This window comes from Hippopotamus amphibius, chromosome 3, assembly GCF_030028045.1.
Source record: "Hippopotamus amphibius kiboko isolate mHipAmp2 chromosome 3, mHipAmp2.hap2, whole genome shotgun sequence".
Classification (NCBI taxonomy): domain Eukaryota; kingdom Metazoa; phylum Chordata; class Mammalia; order Artiodactyla; family Hippopotamidae; genus Hippopotamus; species Hippopotamus amphibius.
The window spans coordinates 5,772,039-5,776,907 of record NC_080188.1 but is presented as its reverse complement, the minus strand read 5'-3'; positions in this window follow the sequence as shown (position 1 = coordinate 5,776,907).

The following is a 4,869-nucleotide window of genomic DNA, read 5'->3' as shown; positions in this document are numbered from 1 at the left end:
GATCATTTAGGGTCATGCTGTCCTAGCTTTTGGTGGCTGCTGGGAATAACATGGAGAAAAGGGATCCTTGTTTGAGGAGTTGAAAGAAGCTGGGGACCCCACAGGGGAGACTGGGCAGGACAACCTGCAGGGTGCTGAACCCAGATTATGAAGGCAGTCGGGAAGCTGGCTGCATTTGGCTGTCGTTATGCGTGGTAAATTGTCTTGAAGATGCCACTATGCTTTTCAGGGAAGTGACCCCTGTCAAGAATGTGTGGCAGTCACAGCTGTGCCCAGGATGGGGGGCTGGGGAGGGATGAGCATGGGTACAGAGTCAAATGCAGCGGGTCCTTTGGAAGAGGAGACACGGCTGTGGCTGTCCTTCCTTTTCTTTCTTCCACACCGAAGAACACCTCGGGAGAGACTCAGGACGCTTGGCAAGTATGAAGCTTGAAAACTGCTGGCTGTTTACTTATTCAAAAGCCGTTCACTTGGCCTTGTCATAGGGACAGTGCAACCCGAGGGACACGTGGGTGAACCTTAAGCCTCCAGCATTGCCGTTCCCACCTAAACAAAGGATACTTTGGGTGGATTTGCATCAATGCCTTGGATAAATTCTGAGGCAAGTCCTGTAATCCACGAGTCTGGTGAGGCCAGTTGCTGTTCCCCTTGGAAAGGTCCGGTTGGCATTGCATTAAAAAGCACGTTTTTACATTTTGCTCCTGGTAACTAACTATGCATTTTGTTCAGATTTTCCTTCTCGAATAGCACAGTATTGGCATGTTCTCTTTGGTTAGAATAGTGCAGCTTGATTGAAAGAAACAGAAAAGAACTTAGAAAGAGATCTTATGTCGGGTTTTATTGGTAAAACACAATAAAAAACCATGTCAAACACCACACCCCCACCCACCCACATAGAGTTACTTTTCCTTCTACTCTCTGGTCACCTGTACCCTAGAAATCCCCGGTCCTTAGCACAGACTCTCACCTGCAGTTATCGTCTCAGCTGTATTTTCACTAGCTGCCCCAGACTCATCCCTTTGTTTCCTTTCCCAAATTTATCGTTTATCTCATCAACCGGAGGAAAGGGCTGCAAAATCAATGTCTTCCCAGTAAGGTGGTGGGAAGAGGGGCCCCTAATTCGGGCTTGTTTGCGAGAGTGTCTGCCGCAGAAGTGAATTAGCTTGCTGATGTCAGTAGAGCCTGTTTTCAGTGTCCTCTGCCAGAGAGCATGCAGAGTGCCAATTACAGTCGATTTTTCAATAAAATTGTGTTCAACCTTCCTCAACATAATCCGAGGCAGAAATGACAGAGAACTGTAGAGAACTGTCTCACTTTAAAAATTTTATTCTGTAGAGTCAATTTCATCCTTGCAGGTTTATCATCGTTATTAGCCTTGGACTATGAGACGCTCGCCTCACTGGCCTTCTTGGTCGTCAAAAAACAGGCAGAGTTAGCTGAGGAAGTGGGAGTGATGGGCTGGCCACCCCCCTCCCCCACCCCCCCAGCCTCCCCGTCCATCCCTTTAGGGCGGTGCTTCTCACCGGTGCCACAGGAAGATGCCACTGGCCCCTAAGATCCAAAAGTGCAGGAGTTCGCTCTCTGTGGTTCGCGTCATGCGCTCAGAACCTAATGGGCTGTTTATAGCAGATTGTGTCCCTTCTCTCCAATCAATCACTCTCCCCTCTCTCTCCATCTCTCTCTCTCTCTCATGCACGCGCATACACACCCTCTACCTTCTGCTCAGAGCCCATTGCTTTGGGAACTGCCAACCAACCAACCTAATTAAAACGCGATTTTCCAATTGCTGGAACAATTCCCCCCGTGCTACGCTTTGCCACCACTGCGCTGGGCCTGCTCAGTTCCTCCCTGTATTCGGCTCCCCCACAGGCTCATCTTGTGCAAAAGAAGTCAGTTCATTTCGTGTTGCTTTGCGTCCTGAGGTGGAACGCATGCATCTTTCTCTCAGGAAGCCAACCTCTTCTAAGGAGGAGAGATGTGTACACGCTGCGTTAATATCACGTCACTGTCTCTTCCAGCTCACCACCACTTCACCACCACCTTCCTCGCCATTTTACCGGCGGGTCAACGTTCACTCAACAATCCCAATGGGCCAGCCCTACGCTGGGTACTTTTTCTTTTTTCATTGCAGACATTTAAAATTTATGTCATTGCTTCCCCTCCCCCACGTTGGCTATCTGCATGACTTTAAAAAAAACTCTTAACCATTTTTAAGTGTATTTTAAGTGATATTAAGTATATTCACATTGTTGTGCAACCATCACCACCTTGCATCTCCAGTACTCTTTCCAGCTTGCAAACCAAGACTCTCTACCCGTTAAACGATGATTCCCCATTCTCCCTTCCTCCAGCTCCTGGGAACCACCATTCTACTTCCTATGACTTTGACTTTTCTAGGTATCTCGTGTAAGTGGAATCGGTATTTGTCTTTCTGTGACTGGCTTATTTCACTTAGCATGATATGGTCTAGATTCATCCATATCATAGCGTGTGTCAGAATTTCCTTTCTTTTTAAGGCCACGTAATATTCCCCTCTACATGCAGACCACATTTGGCTTATCCTTTCATCTGTTGATGGACACTTTAGTTGCTTGCACTTCTTAGTTCTTGTGAATAACGCTGCTATGAATATGGCTATACAATATCTCTTTGAGGTCTTGCTTTCAATTCTTTTGGGTGTATAATCAGAAGTAGAATTACAGGATCATGTGATAATTCTATTTTAAATTTTTTGAGGAAACTCCATACAGTTTTCCACAGCAGTGGCCCATTTTACAATTTCATCAACAGAGCCCAAGGGTTCTAATTGCTCCCCATCCTGGCCGACACTTGCTATTTTCTGCCTTTTTGATAATAGTCATCCTATCGGGTGCAGGGTGGTACCCTAAGCGCTTTGTGCCTCACAACCACCTTGTGCAGTAGGCAGTATTATTTCCCTCATTTTAAAGATCAGAAAATTGAACTTATATGTCCTCAAAAAACAAAAAGAACTCAGTAAATGTGTGAGGTGATGGATGTATTAATTAACTCAGTGCAGGGGTGGGGGGAGAATCCTTTCACGATGTAAATGTATATAAAGTCACCGTGTTGTACACTTTAAATAATTTGCAAATTTATTTACCAATTATAGTTCATTGAAGTTAGGAAAAGAAAGATCAGGAAATTGAGGCTTGGGGATGTCAAATAGATTGTTCAAGGCTGCATACCTGGTTAACGTAAATCTAGCTGCCTCTAGAATCATTCTAGGAAAAATAAGGCCCCTGTTGTGTAAGGTCCTCTGTACTGGTTATATTGACAGCTTATCAACAAAGAATTGGGGGCTTTTCTTTTTCCAGTTAATGGCTAAAATTGCTGTATACTTACTCAGGGAAGCAGGGCTCTGTCCATTGCATACGAGCACAAAGAAGACATGCTTCTTTTATTATTCTACGAAAAACAAAGGAAAATTATGCTAAACAACAAGGGGGCCATTTCTTCTCTATGCCATAATACGTCCCTAATTGGGCAGGTAGGAAGTAACCCGGCGACTCCTCCTAGGGTTGGAAGGAGAAGGGCCTAAGCAGAACTTGCCTTTAAAAAGAAGAATTGGTAGCGTGGAAGGTATTATCTTAGACCCAAGGTGAAAGGCATAGACATAAATATATGCATTTCATTGCCTCTGGTGAAACTTTTGTTTAATAATCTTATAGCTGAGCTGTAAGTCTGCTATTTCCAAGATAAGTAACCTTAGGCCAATTTATTCATCTCTTTGAAACTCAGTCTTCCCATCTATAGAATGGGAATACAAATATCTAGCTCATAATATCTGTCCTTTTCTCCCTAAAGAAAGAGTGAGAGCAAACAAAACCTTTTATGTGTGTTAGAAAGTCAAGCTTGGTACCCACCACTGCTCCGTTTGACAGAGGGTATCCCTGATTCAGATGGATAACTTTGTCACCAATCAATACTGGGGACAGAGTGTCTCAGCTGAGACATGATCTATTGTCAGGCACCAGTGGAGAGGCAGGAGGGCACAGCAAAGATGCCACCTTTGAGTTGAATGCAAACATGGAGACTGGGGCAGAGGGAAATCCAGTGCGTGGATCCAGTCTAGGATTTAGTGTTAACTTCATGTGTAACTCGGGGCATGGCATCGAAGCTCTCCTAACTGAAGTTCTCTCATTTGCAAAATAAAGAGGTGACTCTTTCCTAATAAGTCTATCTAGTTTTCTTAGTTTTTCTGTAGGTTAACATAGTTTGGTCTTTTGATCACTCTTGTGGCTCTTTTTGTGAATTCCATGCTTCGATGAAATGGGTTATTGTATATAAAGTGCTCAGCACTTTTCTTGGCACTTCATAGTTGTTTAATAAAAATGTTCTCTCTCCTTTCTCTTCTCTGTTCCTCCATCCTTTCATCCCTCCCACTTTCACTCTAGAAATGAGGAAGGTGCTTAACTAAAGCCTAGGGAACCGCTTTTCTGATACAGATTCATTTTATTTTCCATCACTATCCAGACCTAATTCATAGCTACTTCTTGGATGAAGATGGCTACTCATACGCTCTGCACTCATGAGACAGGTCCTTCAGGACAGTGGTTGCCCCAGGGACATGCGAACCTCCTAGAAACACCTGAAGTCTTACAATCAGAGAGCACATTCTGTAACCACACAGATACGGGCTAGAAGCCAGTCTCACCGTCCTCGTGGTCATGCACGTGAGGTGTGTTCCTGAGAAGTGTAAAAAAGATCTCAGATTCTTACGTCTTTCTCAGGGTAAATTCCAGATCTGCATGATCTGGGGCAACGCTTCGCTTGCTTGTTGTGCCTCAGCAGCTTCATCTGTAAAAAGGGTTAGTCATAAAAATGCATAGGGTCGTGAGGATTAAACGT